Source organism: Telopea speciosissima, chromosome 1 (assembly GCF_018873765.1).
Source record: "Telopea speciosissima isolate NSW1024214 ecotype Mountain lineage chromosome 1, Tspe_v1, whole genome shotgun sequence".
Classification (NCBI taxonomy): domain Eukaryota; kingdom Viridiplantae; phylum Streptophyta; class Magnoliopsida; order Proteales; family Proteaceae; genus Telopea; species Telopea speciosissima.
Genome location: NC_057916.1, coordinates 58,496,097 through 58,521,881, shown reverse-complemented (window position 1 = coordinate 58,521,881; position 25,785 = coordinate 58,496,097). Strand labels below are relative to the sequence as shown.

General features: G+C 42.0%; 1 long non-coding RNA gene across 1 annotated transcript; it reads right to left on the bottom strand.

The window, feature by feature from the left end:
• Positions 1 to 214: 214 nt before the first annotated feature.
• On the bottom strand, positions 215 to 25,785 carry LOC122662014. Its single transcript, XR_006332958.1, has 4 exons — positions 25,705 to 25,785; positions 15,769 to 15,774; positions 650 to 655; positions 215 to 225 (listed from the first exon to the last, which is right to left on the bottom strand). It is a non-coding gene; the product is annotated as an uncharacterized LOC122662014 (long non-coding RNA).

The following is a 25,785-nucleotide window of genomic DNA, read 5'->3' as shown; positions in this document are numbered from 1 at the left end:
CAACTTTCCTTTTTTATTGAACTGCATCACCCCTTTGGTTGGTGATACCCAAAGAAATACTAGATTGCCCAGGGCGTACTTCAAGTCCTTCTGTCTCCTATCGAAACAACTCATTGTTTTGATTGAGTTGCCAAGGTTTGGTTCTCAAACATATCCACCTAACAACTGGTGATCTAAATCACTCCTTGGTTTGGTTGATCTAATGTTCGACTTAATTATAAGGACCTAAAGGAAATCGTACTCTAAACATTTACCTCAAGGAATCAAATGATCTAACTATCTCTGCGTATTTTGCCCAATAATCTATACTTTTGCGGCTTTGGGTTGTGTGTGGCATAAGTCTACACTACCTTATTTACACAGCTTTTCCTAGGAAGACTTTCACTTCTGGTTTGCCAATACCTAGCTCAACTTTAGAATGAATTGGGATATTGATGGAATCCATATTGTTCGCTCCCAATAATGGAGGGGACATTCGGTGACCCATTACCCCATTATATACCTATTGTTGAGCAAGGTTTTGTCAAATACTTCTATTTTGGTCTCTTTCTATTCACGGCTACACTTGGCTATACTAATACCCATTTTCTTCCTTTTCAGCAACTTAAATTCTTCAAATATGTTATTTACTTCCAACCACTTGCTATACTTCACACTTTCCTGAATCCTGCTTGAAATGTTCTATTTATTTAGTTTGTGGTATAACGCTTTACCGAGACCTAACTACGCGTCGATGGCCTCTTACCGCCCTTCTAGAATCTAGATACGACTCTAGAATGTCCTAATGGATAGTGTACATACACTTCTTTTAAATTCACAACAATTCAAGTAAGAGTACTAATCACTAGTTTGTGTTCTAAGTTCTTCGAGGGCACATTCCTCTTATCAACAAACTCAGTAGAACGAAAGAGTGTGATGTGCTGCAATCAAATAATACTCGAACAGGTGAAAATGATATGGATAGAGTACCTGTCATCATATCTGAATTTGCCTCAACTTCCTCTATGGTCAAGGCATATGCTTGCCCTTGAACTCTGTCTCTGTGGGGCTAGATGGTCGAATAGCAGATTAAAATTATGGAGGTGTACTAAATCTCTGGATAGCATAATCCATTGCTATGTGCTCAAGCTTGTTACACATGAAATACTTGGTAGGCATAATGGGTTGACGAGAGGCCTGACTCACTTGACTTGATGTCAGTCGAGGAGGTTGAAAAGTTTGTTCCATTTCTGGCCTACTGTCCTGTTGTGGCTGCTCTAAATGGATGACATTCAGATACGGCATGTAATCGGCTCCATGATATTGGCAAGCCCTGGCCATATGCCTCAGCCGATTGTAGACAAAACATTGAATGTTTGACTTAGACGGCCGACGAGTAGCAGTGAACTATGCCGATTGGCTAGGTCAATTTACATCCTTTCCGTCAGAGCATGTTGGAGTCAAATCAGGATAAGGTCCTCTGGGAGCCTTATTAGGTTCTTCGAACTCTTGTGAGTTCATAGGTCTCTTCAAAGACTCATGTTGTGTTATGCCCTCAGCTCCTTGTCTATCTTCCATAGACTTATCAGGTGCAAGTGGTGTGTCAGATACAGGAGAAGTTCCTGGTACGACATGTGCCCACTTTGCAGCTTGAAAGTGTGCGTTCATGCAAGTCATGAACTGTTGTTGCTGCTATTGCATTGCGATCAAAAACTGAGTGGTCATGTTGGCTAGCAACCCTTGCTATTGTTGCTGGATTTGCAACAGGATTTGTTACTATTTTTTGATGGTCTGCATCATATTCGCCATGATGGTAGACACCTCATTAGTGGCCATAACAAGGGGAGGTGCAGGTACAAAAGTTGGAGGGGCCTTAGGTACAGATGCAGGTGGAACTTTTATGTTCTGAGCAGCAAGTTCATTGGGAGGATTTACTAGAGGGATGACAGGAGAACATGCTCCACAAGGAATATATCTGTTGGATCGAGTTTGCACCATGATTGCTTTCTGAAAAGAATTTAGGATTTAAGATTACTTAGACGCAACAGGAAGATTCAGCATATTTCATATATTGAGGTAACATTTACATACTTGAAATATTTGAATGGAACGATTTGAAACAATTTGGAACAAAAAATTTGAAATGCATAGGTGCGACAATCTTAAGGCAGTATTAAGCAAGATATGCACCTATAGGCCCCAATTCAGGTACTGGATTCGGTCTAACCATCAATGGAGTAAGATTTTGATATAGGTTGTTTGAGTCTAGCAATATTCTATTTCCCTTTTAATTACACAAAAGTCTCTGGCTGTCAGGGTTCAATTATGGTACAACTGGGGTCCGTAGATATCTACAATTTGTTAATTATCATTTCAAGCTAAGGTTCAGCTCAAGAGTAGACCTAGTTTTAAAATTTCTAGAATATAAATCTTCCATTTTATGTTTCTGTTTGTTTCTATTTTATTAGTTGTACTTTCGTTTATGATATATTTGGAAATGGAACTTCTGGTTTCCTTTTCGAATGTAAAAGCTTATGCATCTTCAATTATGATGTTATCGGCTTTTTGCACCTGGCTAGTCTCCTGTTGTGTTCTTTTATTTCTTTATTTCTGTATTTTCTTAAAATTTTTATATCTTTGTCTCTAGACCATCCACCATCCAACTTCTGTTGTTTATGAATGTAAATAGAGCTTCTTGCTCTGATACCACTCTGTCACGCCCCAAACCAACCCTGGGAGGAATTTAGGCAAGTGACCTAGATATCCTACGATATCCACTAATCCTCCAAGATCCAGAAGCAGTACTTACATTTCACAAACCACAAATAAAGGTAGATATATAATGAAAGTATATCAAAGGGAAAAGGAAGACTAGAACTACACATAGATGGATTATATTAATTATAGTAAAGTCCCAAATACCTATGTTATACCATATACATATCCATTTCTGCACATAAAGTACATTATCTTGGTAATTACACTTCTTGAAAGAAAGAAACTTAAACAATAACAAAATTATCGCAGATGAGCAAGATGAGGAAGATCTATAGTTCCATCGCTAGCGGCGTTGCCCAAAAGTAAACAAATACCTGTAAAGTCACCTAAAAGAAAGATTTCATGAGTGTGAGCTCTATCGAGCCTGTGAATGAAATATAAACCATGCATACACATGCAACCACAACCATGAGTCTATATGCATCAGATTCATTGATATTAATTAAGCCACCTAACAACAAAACTAAGGCAGATGAAGTACTACTACAATCCCCAATACATGTATCCCTGCTCCCGGCTTTTAACCCCTTCCCGCGATACACCCATTGAGTTGTAGGAGAAATCCAATTAGCCCAGCATCCTTTCCCAAGGTCAGCCCGACTAGCCCTCTAGGTTACCACTGTGCTACCACCAGTCCTATTGACTAGTGTGTCTACTGACCGACTAATGCCTCCTTGAGACATTGGCCTCACACATTTCTGTGCTACCACCATGTCCTAATGACCATGATGGGTCTACCGACCGAGCAATGCCTCCTTGAGACATTGGCCTCACACAATTATGGTATCCAACACCTTAACCCCTATTGGCAATGGTTCGTAGTCCGGGTGGTGACAACCTAACCATATGTATTCTACATAACATCGTACAAGTCGGGTGGTGCTCTGCATCCCATTCTACAGGCCACCACCAGCCTAATTTCCAAGCCAGCTATGACATCTAGACTAGCAATTATATGCAAGCATTCCATCAACAGTTCTCAATATAATTCCAATAAGAATGAAGAATTTAAATAAGAAAGCAACAAAAGGATTTAATATGAAAGAAAAGTAATTTATTCTTCTTATCATAAACCCATAACTATGTTGCACCTACACGTATGGTGTATTTCCACTCACCTTGACTAACTCCTGATTGTTCCTCTGTTTGTTGGGTCTCCGTTGGACTTTGATATTGCTCTTCGCACCCGAGGCTATAACCTATGTTAATGGGACCATTAGAATCTGTTAAATATAGTTTAAAGGGGTTTAGAGTCCAATGAATACCTTGGGATTAGGTTGGAGTCAAATCCAAACATAAAACAATGCTGCCAGCATCTCTGGGCCTTTCACTGGGCCTTTGGGAATCGCCTAGTGAATCACCCAAAGAGAAAAATACAGTACAGTGGAGAATCTTCCTCAGATTCCTTCGTTTTACACCACATCAGCCTTGTGGAGTGATGGCAATGGTTCTCCCCATGGTTAACTCATGTTTTGGTCCCATGGTCCTTTCTTAGATCATGGCCATTGGTGCCTACAAGGTAATAACATCAGCAAGGCTACATGGGTTAGGGGTTCATGATGGATTTCAGGTCCTAAATACCATTTTGGGGCCTTGGGTTAAGTCTCATAAGGTTTGGATTAGGTTTGGTCACAAAATAGTCACTAGGCCTTTCACTGGGCCTTTGGGAAATGCCCAGTGAATCACCCAGTGCCTACATAACACTGGATTTTTTGAATTTCTACATAGATCTTCCTATAGAATTCATCCCAATTCGTTTTGGGATGGTTCCCAATGGTCAGTAAAACATGTAATTAGGTCATCATGATAGCTTTACATGATCCTAATCATGGTTTGCTATATTGGGTGATGGATTTGGTTCAAGCATACAAGGTCCAAGCAAAGCAACGCCAAGATCGATTCTCTTAGCATTCTAATTCAAAAAATACTATAGGCATAGTCATGTTAAAATATTATAATAGCAACCCTAAGCCATAAAGTAGGAAACACATCATGCATGTAAGGATCCATGGCTCTATCCTATCATTCATGTATTATATACGTGGTTTGGCATAAAACTAAGCCATTTACATGGCTAGAACATGAAGTCTAAGCACTTCCAGGCTTGCAATGGTGTAGATGAAGAGTAATACATATAATTTGAAGCATGCATGCAGGGACCCATGGTCTCCTAAGCATTCAACATGGCATTTACATATGGGAACATGGTAGGATATGACTATATGGCTCAATTCTGGAATCCTATATAAGAATCAAAAGTGAGTGATATGGTAGGGGAGTAAAATGGGCTCTAAGAAGGGGGCAAAGCTTGAAGAATTCGGCCAAGGTCCAAGCACTCTCTTCCTTCCTTCTCTTCCATCTCTCTTTCTTCTCCTTCTACGTTTTTAACAGTAGGAGCCCATTTCTAGAGCTGAGGCTTCATTTACAGGCCTTAGCCCACTAAGCTTTGTTTGTCTAGGAGCTAATATAAGAAAAATTCATTATTTCCTAGCTTTTCTATGTGTAAGGCTAGGTAGGTGGGTCCCACATGGGTTCTTAGCTGGGGGATGGTTCCTACAAGTCATTGGGAATGTATTGAGGGGATCCCCATCGTAAGACATTGGGTTTCCATTAGTTTGGAATGAAAGTTGCACGTTTCAGCAACTCAGGATCTTTCACTAGGCGTTTGGGAATCGCCCAGAGAATTCTGCTCTGCAATTTTTGCTTGGATTAAAATAAAATTTCAATTCACTTAAAGGCATAATTGGACAGCAATTTCTTCTAACACAATGAAGTTCTATGAGTCTAGTTTCTAACAAAATTGCAATAAAAGAAAATGAGGTTTGGATATTATTTTTATTAGATAGGGGTCAATTTGCCAGAATAGAAGAATTTGATTTTTGACAACAACTTGAAATGAAATCTCGGCTCACTTAGAGACATAATTGGACAATGGTTTCTTCTAAGAAAATGCATCTCTATGAGTCTAGTTCTTACAAAATTTAGATCAAAACAAATGAAATTCGGATGATGGATTTATATCATTTTGACTAAGCGGGGTCAACCTGCCAGAGTAGCCGAATTTGATTCTTGAGTTGGGATTTAACATGCATGTATGGAATTGAGTTCTCCTCATCAAATAAATCATGAAAGCTGATGTTTGGTCTACAAATGCTTTAATCCAAGCACTCATGGTGATGAAGGTTAACATTAGTTTAACCTAGAACTAGGATTAGGTCCTATGGTTGGGTTTAAGCATGCATGCAAAAGAATCGGATTTATAATTTAATCAATTCATGACAACCCAAACATGCATGATGATAAAAAGGTTAATGCATAGTTATCCTAATATCTAGATTAAATTCTGGGTCTAATAAAGAGTAAATTAAAAAAAATCAGATATGAGATTGAGGCATGCATGTATGGCATTGGCCTTTCCCAATTGTATCTACTTGGATAAATTTAACATATATGACCAAGGATGGTTTAATTTAGCCAAAACAGAATTGTGCATGATACTAGGTCTAGGTAAAGGGGTAGAAGGAGAGCTAGAGTAGATTTAGAAATTCTTACTTATGCTTAGCAACTTAGGTAATCAGTTCCTTTCTTTCTTGTTGCGGAAATAAGGTTGAGTTACCCAGATTGTTAATGCCTTCGCATATTAACCCTCCCCATATGTTTCATAGGCCTAATGTATCATGTATTCGGGTAGGGCCTTAGAAATCAAGGGATGATACCTACCTTAGGCTATACAGTTGGTGGTGAACTGTATAGTCACAAGGAGTTGGTGTTTGCCTTCTTATCGGTATGTAGGTCCTCACCAGTGGGGCTACCTCATTAAGTTCAACCACGGGATCAATGCGCCACAGTGTACTGATAGCTTTGACCTTAGGTTCCGGACCTTCAACTAAAAATTCAAATTAGCCCGTATTTTTGGGCATGGTTTAACATCTTTAACCTAATATTAATTTATTGTTTGTGTGTGTTTATCGAGATCCTATCTCTAGTAAAATTTTGTAATGGTATTCCTATCATCTCGCGTCCGCCACCACTAACACCAACCATACACTTCTAACGAGAATTTTATTCCAATTCAACTGATAGTAACACACATGTTAAATCTCATATGATGTTGTTTAATGTACACACCGTATGTATACTCGCACTTATGCCTTAGAATCTCTATTCCTAGGTACGCACATTACGGCGATCTTATGAACAAGGTGTCTAGTCCTATCCTTATATATGAATAGTTTTATGTTAATACCTAAGGACTACCACGGACCGTTATTAAATCATGCAAATTAATTTATACATTCCATATAAATATGGATTTGATGGACACATTTCCAACAATACATCCATGTATCTGTAAACCTACTATGAAGTTTGAAGATAGATTATATGTACGTACCCGTTCCTTTTTTAACACATTTATACATCATTAATGTCTTCATAAATTTTGTCATAGTATGGTTTACTTTTTTTTTTCTTCTTCTTTTTTTGGATCCCAAGCATAACCTTTAGCTTCAGAGTTCCTTTTGCTTGATGGTCGTGTTCAGTTCTGTTGTCATTCTCCTAGCACACCCAACTCTCTCTCTTATGAACAAATATAGTTGTATGAAGGTTGGTAATGGTAGCAATATATTTATTTGGGCTGATCTGTGGATACCTAGTTTAAGAGACTACTCTGTCCCATTGATCTTTTTCCCAATCCCATATTCAGTAGAGTTAATGAGTTAATTATTGATGGAACTTGGAATTCTGGCCTCAGTTGAACACATTTCACTGATTTTTTATTGTCCGACCATTAACTATAATTTGACATTTCAGGAGATGGTAGTCTATTTAATAATACTAGGATTTTTTTTTTATAATTGTATATGGAATCTTAAGCTTCATTCAAAGTTTAAGATCTGCTTGTGGAAGATTTTAGTTAGAGGCCTCTCCACTTGATCAGTAAGGGCAGATAAGTTCTTGAAAGTTGATGCATATTGTATATTTCGTCATAAAGAAGTTGAGGGCTGTCATCTGTTTTTGTTTATTTATTTATTTTTAATGTGACTTCTGCAAAAGGATTTGCGTTGCATAGTCACTTGGTCTTTGCATTGAGTATCTTTGATCCACTTCTATGAGAGCTTTGTTGCTTTCATTCCTATCTAAACCATCTTAAACGAAGTCTGAAAATTAAGAAGGTTCTTTCTATTTCAGCGATTACATTTTATTTGGTTTAATCCAAATCTATGTCCATTTCATCATATTACTCATAAGCCTGTCATTATTGTTCAGCTTATCTTATAACGGTCTTATGACTCTAATATTTTAATGACTAGGCTTTCAGACAAAATGACTGAACATCATCGTAATTTTTCTTTAATTGAATACCAAAAACTATCATTTATGGACTACCAATTGTATTTGTAATGGTAGCTTTAGGCCTGTATGATAACACTTCTATTTTTAGGCCATGATTCTATTCCAGAAATGACTTTTTGTATTTCACTGGACCAAATTTCTGGGCAAAAAACACACGTTTGGTAACGCATAATAATCATTTTTGTTTCTAGAACTTCTATAAAATTTTAAAATGGCCATTAAATACACAAATTTTGTGGAGGTGGATGTGATGGCGATGGAGGTGGAGGTGGTGATGGTGGAGGTTGTGGTGGAGCTGGTGGTGGTGGTAGCGGGGGCGATGGTGGTGAAGGTGGCGGTGGCAATAGTGCTGGAGGTGGTGGTGGTTGAGGTGTGGCGACAGTGGTGGAGGGGCGGTGGTAGTGATGGAGGTGGTGGCAGTAGTGGCGGTTGAGGTGGCAGTGGCGGTGGCGGTAGAGGTGATGGTGGTGGTGGCAGTGATGGTGGTAGTGGAGGTGGAGGTGATAGTGGTGGAGGTGGTGGTGGTAGAGGTGGTAGTGGTGGTGGAGGTAGTGGCGGCGCCAATTGTTACACCCCAAACCACCCCCTGAGAGGATTAGTTAGGTGACCTGAATTGCATAATGGCAATCCGCAAAATCCCACGGATCTAGAAACAGCTAATACATTCACAAACACACATCCACAGTATTACCACATGTAACGTCAAAGTGCTGCAGAAATTAGAATTCCATTAAAAGATAAAGAAGCATAGTAGTACAGGAAATGATTGTTATATACATAAGTAAGCTGAATCATTCCCTCTCTCACACCCACAAACTGAATAGTAAAAGACACTAAATACATAAGCTGAAATAAAAAGGAAATATATATATACAGGGAGAGATAACTCGAGCCCTAAGAAGAAAGAGAAAGACTAAAAGCATAAAAGGGGTTAAACTCCTGACAAAGTCAAAAAGGAGTTCCCAAGATAAAAAGCAGCATCATCAACATCCACGTCCAAAACCCTTCACAGGTCAGTCCTTAGTAGTCACCGAGAACACTCGGACCATCGGCACAACCTCTGTCGAGGTCCACACCAATATGGTCATAACCACCAAAGCTCTCTTCCGCATAAGGAGCCTCGCCACCATAGTGGCATCCACCTATACAATCATCTAATAGAAAAGCATATATAACAGAGTGTGAGCCCCACTGAGCCCATGAGTAAAACATATCATCATGCATGCATATGCAACCATATTCCACATGATCCTACATGATATGCAGGTCCAGTTATTTATTAGCCACCTATCAATACAACTAAGGCAGGTTAGTGCTACTACAATCCCCAATACATGTATCCCTGGTGCGGGTTTTTCACCCCTTCCCGTAATACACCCATTGAGTTGTCGGAGAGGACCATTCAGCTCCCGCATTCATACCCTAGGTCAACCCGACCAGCCCTCTGTGATTAACCTGTGAGGTAACCGTCCTTTTTTTTTCTTCTTTTCTTTGCCTTATAGCCACAATTCACCTTTTCGGTGATATAATATTTCTTTTTCTTTTTTTTCTTTTTTGTGTATACGGTTACTCTCACAGGCATCCAACACCTTAACCCCTGTTGGCAAGGGTGCGTAACACGGGTGATAAAACTCTAACCCTATGTCTGTATGGCATCATATGTGTCGGGTGGTGTCAATCGCATCCCATTCTACAGGCTACCACAAGCCTCATTTCCAAGCCGACTACGGCATCTAGTCTAGCATACACAATCAGCATAGAATATTCAAGCAGAGTTGATCAACAGTAACACAACATTGCATTGTATTTATAAGACTTGAATTAAACATGAATCATATTATTAATAATTATGAAAATTAGATTCAGCATATTGTTCATGTTACACGTACATACACGATGACATTTCACTCACCTGGGTCTAGTTCTATGGGATCAGTTGCTGTTTCAGTTTCAACTGCAGTCTGGCAGTGTACCTCAAGCACGGGATCAAACCCTAAAGTATAAATAAAAAATATGTCATTTAATATTCCAAACTATTTTTGGATGTCCTAGTGCTGATTTGGACTCACTGGTCTAACTCGGTGCTCAGTCTCACATCACTTCAAAATTCTCTGGGCCTTGCACTAGGCTTTAGGCCTATGTCACGATGCATCATCCAGAGAATGTGGTCTAGGGTCAAAATGGTAATTCACCACTATAGTACATGGTTCTAGGTCACAGTAGTCTCACAACATAATCCCTAGGTCAGTAGTGCAGCAGGAGTAACACAGACAAGGTTTCCAAGCCATGCGGGGTCCACTTGGGTACCCAAGGTGTTCATAATTATGGACAGATGTGAGGAGGTGTATTTTGGTCATTTACCACCTCCTTACACTGTTTACATTCCATATGTGGAGGTCCCAAACTCAGATTTGCAATATCAGCCATTTTAATTCTCTGGATGATGTGTGCATCGCCCAGTGCATCACCCAGAGCCTGTTTAGAACGTGAACAGACTCCAATTCCAAGGTTTTGCACCACAGGCAGTGCCTTGATCAATCCCCCATGCATGTTAGGTCATTGTGGACCTCATGGGGTGTGGTTTGCAGTGGTCTACTCGGATCTTGACCTGGGTTCACCACTTGGCTGCCAGGAGCTGCCCAGACAGCCCAGTGAATAGTAACCCAACTGAGTTCCAACTGCTGGTCACGATTTGGGCTGCATGCAAGGCTGTTCCTACGTGGAGTAGGGTGGTCTAGGGCTGTAGCAACACACGGCTAGGCTGGAAGCAGCTTGTGTGCACAGATCCAAGCCCAGACTGCCTGTTCTTGGTGCAACAGTGCAGTGCAATCTGGCACAGAGATGGATTTCGGTCTCAGGTGTATAACAGCAACCAAAATCATATCACAAGGCTCAGATCTTCCATGCAACATGTTTGCATGTTGGATCTGAAGCAATACATGGCAGCCCCCAGCTATTCTGGGCTGCCAATGGCAAAAAATGCTACCTAAGCACTAAGATCCATGAAGATAAACAGAGAACAGCAGCAAGGCAGCAGGTATAGGTAGTGTTTTGATACCTGAACTGAGCTAGATGGCTGCTGGAGCTGATTTGATGCACAGGCAAGCTCTCCCCTTCTTCTCCTCCTTCCTTCCTTCTCCTTCTCCTTCTCTCTCTCTCTCTTTTCTCTCTTCTTTTCTCTCCCACGGTTTCAGCAGTGTCTAAAGCTCTAAAATATGAGCTGGGTCCTCTATTTATAGGATAGCCCCCCACTGAGGCCCGTTTGGCTGCTTAGGTCCCTTTTTAAAATGCATTTTTAGACTGATTCTCAGTCATTCTGGGCATTCTGGTGGGGTCCACAGGGGTCCAAGGGTATGAGGTGGTTCCCAAGACTCCCTTCAACCTATAGAGGGTGCCCATGGCCAGTAGGGGTGGTCCCCACACAACTGCTGATTAAAATATCCATTTTCCCACTCCGGGCGATGTCTCTGGGTGATGTGTGCATCGCCGAGTGCATCACCCAGAGAATACAGCAAGGTCGTATCACTTTGGGCTTGCACAAGGGTTTGGCCCAGGGTGTTGGCCTCACACCTACACCTCACCTAAGGTCAAATGCACCTATTTTTAGGTGTGGGCCCAACAATTATGGAGAGGAAAGAGAATACCTAGAGTCCATACACTACATTATGCTGAGGGCAGTGCAACTGCAAGGGTCTGTAATCCAACTTCTGACAGGTATGTAGGAGGACATCCTCGGGGGTTCTCCATTAAATTTAGTCACAAGAGTGATACTCCACAGTGTGTTTAGATGCCATGTTAGGGGTTCCTGTCCTTCAATCAAATTCCTAGCCAGTCAGGGGTAGGTTTAACATTTCTCCCCACCTTACAAAAATTTCATCCTTGAAATTTTCTTACCTTGTAGCTCGAAGAGTTGGGGATACTTTTCTTGCATTTCCTCTTCGTGTTCCCACGATACTTCTTTTATGGGACTGTTTCCCCATTGAACCTTTACAAATGCAACCATGTGGTTATGGAGGTTATGTTCTTTTTTGTCCAATATCTCCATAGGTTGTTCTAATAGGTCATATCCACATCTAACTGTTTAGGTTCGGCTGAGAGTACATGTGCCGGGTTGTTGATGTACTTTCTTAGCATCGACACATGGAAAAAATCATGGACGCCTTGCAAGGAAGGTGGTAATGCCAACCGGTATGCTACGGGTCCCACTCTGTTGAGGATTTCATAAGGACCAATGAATTTTGGGCTCAGCTTGCCCTTCTTGTTGAAACATAGCAATCCCTTCGTTGGAGACACTCGGAGGAATACCTTTTCTCTGACTTTAAATTCTATATTCTTCCTGCATAACTCTCACAGGTTGCCTGTATCATCTCGGGCCCAAGATACTTCTGTTCTCCATTTCGTCCCAATACAACGGGGTCCGGCACTTCCGACCATAAAGAGCTTCATACGGTGCCATGCCAATGGTGGAGTGGTAGCTATTTTTGTATGCAAATTTCACCAAGGGTATGTGGGCATCCCAACTGTCATTTATTTCTAATATACAGGCTCTGAGCTTGTCCTCCAGAGTCTGGATTGTTCTTTCGGACTGTCCGTCCGTCTGAGGATGGAAAGCCGTACTAAGATTTAGTTGAGATCCCAGTGCCTTCTGTAGACTTCTCCAAAACCTTGAGGCACATCGAGGATCCCTATCAGAAATAATGCTGACAGGCACGCCGTGTAGGCGGACTATATTCTCAATGTATAGTTGGGCGAGCTTCTCCATCGAATAATTTATTCTAATGGGAATGAAGTGAGCTGCCTTCGTTAATCTGTCTACAATCACCCAGATTGCGTTCATCCCTTTCCTGGTATTGGGTAAATTTGTCACAAAATCCATAGTAATTCTTTCCCACTTCCACGTAGGTATAGGGAGTGGCTGCAATAATCCATATGGTCGATGTTTCTCCGCCTTTATTTGCTAGCAGGTGAGGCATTCAGACATGTATATGGCTATGGTTTGCTTCATCCCAATCCACCAATAGTGCTTCTTCAGATCCTTGTACATCTTCGTGCTTCCAGGGTGGATTGAATAGGGTGAGTTGTGCACCTCTTTAAGGATTCGGTCTTGTACCTCGTAATCATCAGGCATGCACAGTCTATCTCTGAACTTCAATGCCCCGTCATGGGCCAGTGAAAAGTCTGGGTCCTTGTGGACACCATGCCGCACTTCCAAATTATCTTGGCCAATTCAGGGTCAAGAGGTTGCTTCTCAATTATCTCTTCTCGTATCGACGGTTGTTTATCCATGGCTACTAGCTACATAGCCGTTCCTTCGATCACGAGTTCTAGGTCAAACTTTGTGCCTCTTCAAGCAGTTGCTCGCCTACAACCAAAGAAGCGAGAGATGCAGTCTGTGATTTCCTGCTTAACGCATCCGCCACAATGTTGGCCTTGCCAGGGTGGTACTAAATCTCACAGTCGTAGTCTTTCACCAATTCCAACCACTATCTCTGTCTCATATTCAGCTCCTTCTAGGTGAAGAAATATTTCAGACTTTTGTGGTCACTGAAGATCTCACTCTTTTCACCGTAAAGATAGTGTCACCATATTTTCAACGCGAAAACTACCACTGCCAACTCTAAGTCATGAGTGTGGTAGTTCTTTTCGTGTTCCTTCAGCTGTCTTGAGGCATAGGCGACCACCTTACCTTTCTGCATTAAGACTCCACCCAATCCTGTTCTGGATGCGTCAGTGTATACCACCATTCCTCCGGTGCCATCCGGAATAGTCAAAATTGGTGCCGTCACCAATCGATTCTTCAACTCCTGGAAACTTTCCTTGCAAGCTTCATTCCATGCAAACTTTGCACCCTTCTTCGTTTGCTTCATCATAGGCACCGAGATGCGTGAGAAATTCTCAATGAACTGGCGGTAATATCCGGTAAACCCAAGAAGCTTTGGATCTCAGTGGCATTCTTCAGAGTCTCGCACTCGAGAACTGCTTTCACTTTATCTGGGTCAACCTTGATGCCATCCTTGGTGACGATATGCCCTAGGAATCCAATTTGGTGAAGCCAAAATTCACACTTGCTGAACTTGGCATACAGCTGGTGTTCCCACAACCGCTGCAACACGAAGGTAAAGTGTCGAGCATGCTCTTTTTCACTCTTGGAGTACACCAGAATGTCATCAATAAACACGATGATGAACTTGTCCAACACGTCATGGAATACTCTATTCATCATGTCCATGAACGCTGCCAGGGCGTTAGTTAACTCGAATGATAATACTAGGAATTCATAATGTCTGTATCGAGTTCTAAATGCCATTTTATGAATTTTGCCACTCTTGATCTTCAACTGGTGGTGTCCAGACCTAAGATCGATCTTGGAGAAAACTCTTGCTCCCTGTAGTTGATCAAATAGGTCGTCAATGAGTGGCAATGGGTATCGATTCTTAATTGTTAGCTTATTTAATTCACGATAGTCAATACACAGCCGCATGCTACCATCCTTCTTCTTCACGAATAGCACTGGTGCTGCCCAAGGAAACATGCTAAGTTGTATAAAACCTTTCTTTAGCAAGTCTTGTAGTTGGACTTGCAACTCTTTCATCTCAATAGGTGCCATTCGATATGGGGCCTTGGATACCGGTGCTGCACCAGGAATTAGATCAATCGCGAACTCTATCTCGCGATCGGGTGGTAGCTGAGTTAGATCTTCTGGAAAGATATCAGGAAATTCTCTGACGATGTCAAGTTCCTCCAAAGGCTTTACTTTGCCTCGGTGTCCATAACAGTGGCCAAAAAGCCTTGACATCCTTCATCCAGCAACTTCTGCTCCTGGAGGGCGGACAAGGTTATTCTTCTATGCTTCCTCATCGGTTCACTTTGGTAGGTGAAAGGTGAAAACTGATCCATCATCTAATTTGAATATAATCTTCTTGTCCGCACACATGACGTTCGCTCCATAGGCGGATATCCAATCCATGCCTAGTATTACGTCAAAGTCCTTCGTATCAAACTTAATCAGACGTGTGGTCAGGTTCTTCCCATAAATTTCTACTTGACAGGGGTCATAAACTTCCTTCAGGTTCACGACACTACCCATCGACGTGCTGGCTACTAAATCGTGTCTGATGTCCCTCGGTTGATCAATCATACTACTCATAAAAGTAGTAGAAACGAAAGAGTGGGATGCGCCCGAGTCGAATAGTACTCGCGCGGGATTGGTTGAGACATTCAGGGTACCTAGGGTTTGTATAAAGTTTAGGTTTCACATTCCATAAGCTATTTCCTACAATTTAGTAGTGTTCAATGGACTTACCTGTCATTACATCAGGGTTCGCCTCCGCTTCATTTGTCAATGCGAACACCTTTCATCGCGTTCGATTGTCCCGTGGCTGAAAAGGTCTAGCGTAGGACTAATTTGGAGAGTACATGTTGTATCCGCGATGCCTACATTCTCTAGCCATGTGCCCTACTTTGTTGCACACATAGCATTTGCTAGGCGAAACAACTGGTGTTGAGGCTTGGCTCATTTGGCTTGTGGCTGGTTGGGCTGGCGAAGCTGCTGTTGTCGCTTGACCCGCAGTCGGTTGAGTAGGTCGACTATAAGTGGGGCGAAAAGGTTCTGACCCACATCTGGCCTACGGTATGGAGTTAAATTGGGGCTTGAACTAGTTCCTCAGAAAACCTTATTTGGCCAACTGAAACTCTGGTAGTTGTTGGGTCTCTTGCCCAATACGGGCGACGTCACATCTTTCTCTTTTTCCTTCTCCTTCAATCTATCCTTCATAGTCTTCGCCTTGTCGACCATCTAAACGTAATCCCGAATGTCCATAATTGACAAGACTGACCCGATCTCAGGTTTAAGTCCCTTCTCAAACTTCTTCGTCTTACTAACATCCCCTTTCAGGTGCTCCAGAGCAAAGTGGAATAGATCTTCAAACCGTTGCTGGTAATCCAGCACCGACTTGGTTCCTTGCACAAGTGCAGAGAACTCAGCTTCCTTTCTATCCCTAAAGCTCTCAGGGAAGTAGTTCTTGAAGAAGACCTCTTTAAATTGCTCCCATGTGGGATTCGGATGAGCAGCTTCCAGGTTTGGCTTAGTGGCCTTCCACCAGGCTTCAGCCTCATTCTGTAGCTGATAACCCGCACATATCAACTTTTGTGCATCCGTACACTCGAGCCCATCAAATGCCTTCTCCAAGGCACTAATCCCCTGTTTCGGCTGCATAGCCTCCGAGTTCAACTTGGAGAACACGGGTGGCTGGAGTTTCTTGAATCTCTCCATCACCTTTGCTGTAGAGTTTTTCGTTAGGTGTTGAGGTACAGGTGGTGGAAATAGTATTGGCCGGTTGGGTGGTGGAGGTGGAGTAAACATTTGGCCCAGTAGTTCTTGTTGTTGCTGCATGGTCCGCATCATGGTGGTCATGAAGGCATTCACCTTACCGGCTGCTATACCCGACTGAGGTGCCGCAGCAGTGGCTTGAGAAGCCATTGGTGCCCTCGGCGAAGTAGCCGACGCTTCAGAATTTTGAGCTTCAGTTCCATTTGGCAGCTCAACCTCCGGAATAATTCGAGGGCGTCTTCCTCAACGACCACCCCGATTAGTTCTTGTGTTGACCATGGCTGCTTTTCTAGAAAAGCAACTCGTTTAATAATCCAATACTTCTTACCACGGTCAACAAACAGATCCTAGTTAACACATGTACATTACCTATTCCACAGCTCCAGTGAAATCATATAGTCATCCTAGCAAGGTATATTTTATTTGCTTATTTGTTCTGTTCTTGTTCTTTTTATTTGTTTTATGTCATGTTATGCATGATATTATCTTGAATTTTGAATTTTTAAATAATAATCTTCTTAATTATGTACCTGTGTCTAGCAGGCAAGCCTTTGCATTTGCCAACTAGTGATAATAGTCTGCACGTGAAGATAGGTTACGTCACCTCTAACCTCATCTGCTAGGGATAGGTAAACGGCTCGACCCACGGGTCCACTACTGTTTGCAAGGGCTAAGTAAACTACCAACTGATTCTCAGCATGGGCTTGTGTCTCACGTGTCCGGATTAGTTTCCTTCTTAGTCACCTAATGTATCGCATGTTGCTGGGGTCTCCAAACCCGAAAAATGCAGTAAGGTCCTGCCATGAAGAGGTTCTAAGGATCAGGCCACTACAGTTACTTAATTAGAAGAATTAAGTACAACACTATAGGAAAATTAAATAGCAGGGGTAGGAAGATAAATAGGTTGGCTCGAGGCATCTTGGTACCTACAGGGTTCAATTTCGACTCGGTAGCCTAATAGATTCTTGTTCCTAGTTGAACTAGGTTGTGGGTACGGTGGGGTCTACGCTCCCTAAAATCCCATAAATACATAATACAACATACCTACATACCTATGTTCGAGTTTGCATAGCATCACTCCACCACGGTTCGTACACACATGGCAATAGGCACATAATATTTAATTAATATTAAAGTACACTCTATTATTATATTATATTATTTTTTTTATACACACACATATATATATACATGCATGTTTAAATAAATACGAAAATTTTAGTTCTCACATGTCTTACCCCTTACCTCAATAGGTTACCCACAGTGATGACCTATAGTTGCCCTGTTTAGCCAATATGAGAATTATTATTTAATTAATTTTATTATTATATAATAAATTTTTTTTTCTCACATATTTATTCAATTTATGTTTCTAGGTCTATTATGCCATTTTTAGGTGAAACTCACGAGCCCATAGGCTTCTATGTAAAAATAGCAAAAACCCGCAGAAATTCATTCTCTGGGTGTTGTCTCTGGGCGTTAGACACATTGTCTAGTGCTATCGCCCAGAGAATTGGGGCCCAGTTTATAACAGTCCCAGACAAGTCCTTTTCCACTCCATTTTCTCTTTACAACCTTCCAAATGCCTAGGGCAGTGCTTCAAGGCCTAGTGTGTCCTCTTCCACACTAAGTCCACCCATTTTCACAGGTCCCCCGCGATCCTACGCAATCTAGGGTAAGTTTCTTTAGATTTTCTTCTTATTTTTTTTAGGTTGCTGTCCACATTTTTCCTTTATTTAGCTTGGATTTTACAGCTTTTTCTTGCCCTAACTTCTTTTATTCTTTCCTTTTTACAACACCATGTCCACGAGACATAGCACAGCGAGGAAATCCGTAGCACGCAAGAGGCTGTGGTCAGATCCCAAGCCTTCTTCGTCCTCTTCCGTGCCACCTACCTCACTGAGAGAGGATTCTTCCTCAGAGGAGCCAGAGTTCGATCGGTTCCTATTTTCTAGGTATGAGCACTCCTAAGACTGGGTCAAGTTCAGCTCCAAAAGCATAGTGAACGGGAGATTGGTACAAGTGGATGACTTCCACCAATACAATTTGTATTCTAGGTTTAACACCCTAGGCTGGGCATCCATGTTGTCGCCCACCGAGCCATGTTACCCAAACTTGGTTCGGTACTTCTATTGTAATTTAGTGCCATTTGGAGCACGGGAGTTTGGTTTGGAAAGTAGAGTGAAGGGTGTGGATATTAGACTTACCACTGCCACCTTGGCAGAGATCCTTGGGCTGCCTGACACAGGCGAGAGATGTTACTACAAGCCCAGGATAGATATCTCAGATATGTTTTCCTTGGAGACAAGGGGGAGGGTCTTCAAGGCCTTGACTGGTTTGGAGAGGGTTCCTAAGTCCGAGGCTGACTATAAGCCTAGTGTGAGGATCATCAGTAGATGCATTTCATATAACATCTACCCAAAGGGCGGGAATAGGGGGAGTATTTCTATGCTGAGGCTTACATCACCTACTGCCTACTGGGAGCCGACAAGGGGGTCCAGTGATCAACCTCCCATATCTACTACTACAGGCCATGTTGTACCATGCCCAGAACCCTTTTGATGGGAACCTACTGTATAGGAAGTTCTTAACCTTGGTGTTTTGATGTTTTGATGTTTCCCTTGATGGAGAATACATGGATAGGGATAAGTCTAGACCTATCAGTAAGACCTTGATCCTGAAGATGAAGGTGCCAGGGGAGCCAGAGAGTGATCCAGAGGAGGGAGATCAGATGGAGCAGGGACAGGAGTAGGGAGTTGACCTAGAGGAGCATGGCGACTTAGAGGGGATTGGAGCACAGTTCACTGACTTGCTCACATATGAGGCGACCGGTGCCACCAGTTCACAGGTCCCAGAGTCCTACGGGTGGTCTGACATGATGTCACAGTTCTAGGGCCTCCGCACCCAGCTCACAAACATGTCTACTAGGATGGATCGGAGCTTCTCATCCCTGGAGGATAGAGTGGGATCAGTAGAGCGACGCTTGGATTTCTGGGATATTACTACCGCGTCGAATCACGACAGACTCAACCTCCACCGAGTGACTTACCTCCACCAGAGTGGCATTCTAGCTCGAGCTTCCTATGTTCAGTCTGACTCATTTTGATATAGTTCTGACTTCTTTTTTTTTTATCATGGTTTATGTACTAGTTTTTCTCTTTTTTTTTGTCAGCTTATGTAGTTTTGGAAGTAGTACTTCCAGTTTAAACTCTATGTAGTGGCTTCAGCCACAGTTAACTCTTTTATTAATGTAAATATGCATTCTATCTTTTATTTACATTTACCTCCCCTGTAGCTTTTAATTTATTACATGTTTTATTATTTGTAATTTATTAATTCCTATTCTGCCGTCTGTGAATGTAAAAAGAGCTTCACGCTCTAATACCAAGCTCTGTCACACCGCAAACCACCCCTTGGGAGGATTAGGTAGGTGACCCGAATTGCATAACGACAATCCACCAAATCCCACGGATCTAGAAGCAGTTAATACATTCACAAACACACATCCATAGTATTACCACGTGTAAACTCAGAGTGCTGCAAAAATTAGAATTCCATTAAAAGATAAAGAAGCGTAGCAGTACAGGAAATGATTGTTACATACATAAGTAAGCTGAATCATTCCCTCTCTCACACCCACAAATTGAACAGTAAAAGATACTAAATACATAAGCTGAAATAAAAAGAAAAATATATAGGGTTAATTTCACAGACACCCCCTGTAAGTATACAATATATCACGGACATACCAAGCCTTGTCAAAATATCAACCTTCCCCCTGACGTTAAGCACGGTTAACCCTCAAAGTTGAAATGTCCATTTTACCCCCTTAGTTATTTAAATAAAAACCGGATAAATTGTGTCTAAGGTGCCTTAAGTTTGAAAAAATAACATTTGAGGTATCCTAACTTTGAAAAGTGACGTTTGAGGTGCGTTATTAAGGTTAGTCCTACTCCAAACTCCAACCACCACCACTTTCGGAGATGACAGCAGCAGTGGTTGTTTCAAGCAAAACGAGCTGTCATCATCTCCAAGCTAGAGGGAATCGGTTCTCTCCCAAAGAGGTTATCCTCTGCAATGTCATCACCTTCTACGGTATAGAGGAAGACCTCGTGCATATGCCACAGCGAAGCATCCAGAGAGCTCTGTGAGCCCATCGAAGGTAAAAAAGGGGTTTTGAAACTTGAATCATTTTTTTAACTTTACTCCTTCCCTAACCTGGTTCTTGCATGGCCGTTGGCGGAAAGGAGAAGCAGCGACGTTGAAGCACGGGGAGTTTGGCATTCACCGAATTTATTTAAGACTGAATCTATTATTCATTTACAAAGATAGAAAACACCACCGCATGTATTGGATGAGCTCCTCTATTAATCTATTATTGATTCCAATAAAAAAAAAATGATTGATTCCATAGGACTTGGGAGCATAGTAGAGGATCATGTGTTCGTGTTGGAACTAGGAAGGCCAGCCATCCTTGCTCGCAAGGACTTGCAGTCCCAAAGCGACTCCTCCTGTCTGGCTGTCACCGCTTCCACCATTACCTGTAACTCCTCTGGCTATCTCACTGCCCCGCCACTACCTGCAGCTCAAGCTTCTGGCCCATTTTTGTTGGACCCTTTGTTATACGTTGAAGCACGAAGAGAAGGGCAACTTTTTTGGTGATGGAGAGAGAGACGCCATGCTTCAACTCCCCGTGCATCAACGCCGCTGCTTCTCCTCTCTGGCAACGGCCATGCGAGAAAGGGAAGGGGTAAAAATAAAAAAATGTATCTTGATTTAGGGTTTGGTTGCAGCAACGGCCTTTCACGGGAGTGATGAAAGCAGAGGAGATCTGAAAGGAAGAAGAACATGGATGACTTAGGGTTTTGTCTTGGGATTCAAGATAGGTTCGGTCCTTTTGGTCTGATCGAATCGGTTCGTATTGGTTTGACAGGAGAACCCATTGTTTAATACCTTAAAGGGTATTATGGGAAGTTCACCTGTAGTAAGGGTAATTTCACTATTATAAAAGAATTAATAGCAACTTAACTGCACAGACATAACGGAGTGGACTAAGTTGAAATAAAAACATAAAGTAAGGGTAGTCTGTGATATTTTTCCAAAGTATGGTATGTCCATGATATATTGTATACTTATAGGGGGTGTCAATGAAATTAACCCAAATATATTTATACAGGGCGAGACAACTCGAGCCCCAAGAAGAAAGAGAACGACTAAAAGCAAAAACGGGGTTAAACTCCTAACAAAGTCAAAAAGGAGTCCCCAAGAAAAAAGCAGCACCATCAGCATCCACGTCAAAAACCCTTCACGGGTCAGTCCTCAGTAGTCACCAAGAACACTCGAACCATCGGCACAACCTCCATCGGGGTCCTCACCAATATGGTCATAACCACCAAAGCTCTCTTCCGTGTAAGGAGCCTCGCTGCCATAGTGGCATCCACCTGTACAATCATCTAATAGAAAAGCATATATAATAGAGTGTGAGCCCCACTGAGCCCGTGAGTTAAACATATCATCATGCATGCATATGCAACCACATTCCACATGATCCTACATGATATGCAGGTCCAGTTATTTATTAGCCACCTATCAATACAACTAAGGCAGGTTAGTACTACTACAATCCCCAATACATGTATCCCTAGTGCGGGTTTTTAACCCCTTCCCACGATACACCCATTGAGTTGTCGGAGAGGACCACTCAGCTCCCACATTCATACCCTAGGTCAGCCCAACCAACCGTCTGTGATTAACCTATGAGGTAACCATCCTTTTTTTTTTTCTTTTGTTTGGCTTATAGCCATAATTCACCTTTTCGGTGATATAATATTTCTTTTCTTTTTTTTTTTGTGTATACGGTCGCTCTCACAAGCATCCCACACCTTAACCCCTGTTGGCAAGGGTGCATAGCACGGGTGATAAACTCTAACCCCATGTCTATATGGCATTGTATGAGTCGGGTGGTGTCAACCGCATCCCATTCTATGGGCTACCACAATCCTCATTTCCAAGCTGACTACGACATTTAGTCTAGCATACACAATCAGCATAGAATATTCAAGCAGAATTGATCAACAGTAACATAGTGTTGCATTGTATTTATAAGACTTGAATTAAATATGAATCATATTATTAATAATTATGAAAATTAGATTCAGCATATTGTTCATGTTACACGTACATACACGATGACATTTCACTCACCTGGGTCTGGTTCTATGGGATCAGTTGCTGTTTCAGTTTCGGCTGTAGTCTGACACTGTACCTCGAGCGTGGGATCAAACCCTAAAGTATAAATAAAAAATGTCATTTAATATTCCAAACTATTTTTTGATGTCCTAGTGTTGATTTGGGCTCACTGGTTTGACTCGGTGCTCAGTCTGATATCACTTGAAAATTCTCTGGGCCTTGCACTGGGCTTTAGGCCTATGTCCCGGTGCATCATTCAGAGAATGAGGTCTAGGGTCAGAATGATAATTCACCACCATAGCATATGGTTCTAGGTCACAATAGTCTCATAACATAGTCCCCAGGTCAGCAATGTTGCAGGACCAACACAAACAGGGTTTCCAAGCCCTACAGGGCCCACTTGGGTACCCAAGGTGTTCATAATTATGGACAGATGCGAGGAGGGGTATTTTGGTCAGTTATCACCTCCTTACACTATTTACAGTCCATATGTGGAGGTCCCAAACTCAGATCTGCAATATCAGCCATTTTAATTCTCTGGATGATGTCTCTGGATGATGTGTGCATCGCCCAGTGCATCACCCAGAGCCTGTTTAGAACGTGAACAGGCTCCAATTCCAAGGTTTTGCACCACAGGCAGTGCCTTGATCAATCCCCCATGCATGTTAGGTCATTGTGGACCTCATGGGGTGTGGTTTGCAGTGGTCTACTTGGATCTTGACCTGGGTTCACCACTTGGCTGCCAAGAGCTGCCCAGACAGCCCAGTGAATAGTAACCCAACTGAGTTCCAACTGCTGGTCACGATTTGGGCTGCATGCAAGGCTGTTCCTACGTGGAGTAGGGTGGTCTAGGGCTGTAGCAACACAAGGCTAGGCTGGAAGCAGCTTGTGTGCACAGATCCAAGCCCAGACTGCCTGTTCTTGGTGCAACAGTGCAGTGCAATCTGGCACAGAGATGGATTTCGGTCTCAGGTGTATAACAGCAACCAAAATCATATCACAAGGCTCAGATCTTCCATGCAACATGTTTGCATGTTGGATTTGAAGCAATACATGGCAGCCCCCAGCTATTCTGGGCTGCCAATGGCAAAAAATGCTACCTAAGCACTAAGATCCATGAAGATAAACAGAGAACAGCAGCAAGGCAGCAGGTATAGGTAGTGTATTGATTCCTGAACTGAGCTAGATGGCTGCTGGAGCTGATTTGATGCACAGGCAAGCTCTCCTCCTTCCTTCCTTCTCCTTCTCCTTCTGTTTCTCTTCTTTTCTCTCTTCTTTTCTCTCCTACAGTTTCAGCAGTGTCTAAAGCTCTAAAATTGAGTTGGGTCCTCTATTTATGGGACAACCCCCCCACTGAGGCCCGTTTGGCTACTTAGGTCCCTTCTTAAAATGCATTTTTGGACTGATTCTCAGTCATTCTGGGCATTCTGGTGGGGTCCACAGGGGTCCAAGGGTATGAGGTGGTTCCCAAGACTCCCTTCAACCTATGGAGGGTGCCCATGGCCAGTAGGGGTGGTCTCCACACAACTGCTAATTAAAATATCCATTTTCCCACTCTGGGCAATGTCTCTGGGTGATGTGTACATCGCCCAGTGCATCACCCAGAGAATACAACAAGACTCTATCAATTTGGGCTTGCATAGGGGTTTGGCCCAGGGTGTTGGCCTTACACCTACACCTCACCTAGGGTCAAATGCACTTATTTTCAAGTGTGGGCCCCACATTAATGGAGAGGAGAGCGAATACCTAGAGTCCATACAGTACGTTATGTTGTGGGTAGTGCAACTGCAAGGGTCTGCAATCCATCTTCTGATAGGTATGTAGGAGGACATCCTCGGGGGTTCTCCATTAAATTCAGTCACTAGAGTGATACTCCACAGTGTGCTTGGATGCCATGTCAGGGGTTCCTATCCTTCAATCAAATTCCCAATCATTCAAGGGCAGGTTTGACACCAATGGTAGTTGTGGTGGTGGTTGAAGTTGCATTGGAGGTGGTGTTTTATTTTGACATGAAATTACTGCTTTGCCCATCAAAAGAAGCATGTGCTCATTAAAAGGCAACTACCCCCTTATTTCTTCCTTTTATTTCTGGGACAGTGAAGCTTCAAATTAGAGCTTCTTTTTTTCTATTTCTTAGCAATTTTTTTGTCCCGGTTCATTCCCAAGAACAAAAAAATGAACCGGTGCTAACAAACAAATTTCTCTTATTTTTTTGTTCCCAGGAACAAGAAAACAAAAAAATAGAGAAACAAAAGTATTATCATGCAGGCCCTTTAATGCCAACTCAGGTGAAGCTTGGTAGGCGTATGTCATATTGTTTAACCATTAGTTCATTATTGCCTATGGCATTTCAGAAAGTCTACACGATTCAGAAGTCAAAGAAGTACTACAAGGGATGAGATGGTAGAAAGTAGAGATCTGGTTAGCTAGTTCATAGTTACAGATGGACTTGGGCTACGTTTAGTAACGGTCTGAACAAAGAACACCTGTTCTTGACTAGAAATGTTCTTTGGCGTTTCTGATCTAGAACGACATTCTATGACCAAAAATGACCGTTTGGTAATGGTCTCAAGAACGTGTTCAGAAGGAAAATGGTGTTTGGTAAAATCTGTTCTTCCAAATTTGATGTTAATTATAATAATATCATTTCCTTCTAAATTATACCAAAAAAGACTTGTAAATTCATTTCCTCTCTTACCAACCTTAGCATAAAATTAAAATATATCATTAACATAACCAAAGTAATTATAAAATATGTCAAATTTCAAAGATGCCATTAAAATTGGGTTCTTGTGTGGATTAGTGCCATAACTGACTATGCTATGAACAGTTGAATAAAAAGGGCCTTGGTGGATTTGAACCACCATCCCCATGGAACATGCTCATGTTACAAGTGCTCTACCAATTTGAGCTAAAGACACATCAAGTACTCAATGAATTAACACAATAGATTAAACCAAATTATATTCTCCATTCTTTTTTTTCAATTAATTTGCAATGAATGAATTTCAGTGGCTCAAGAAGCACCAAAAGAAATCACTCAACGAAGCTGTGGAAAGGGAAAGCGTTTTTACCCCCATCAAGCTCATGAGAGAACCACCAGATAAGGCAATGGCAAAGAACCCCCTCTCCTTCACTGATATCTCACATAATTC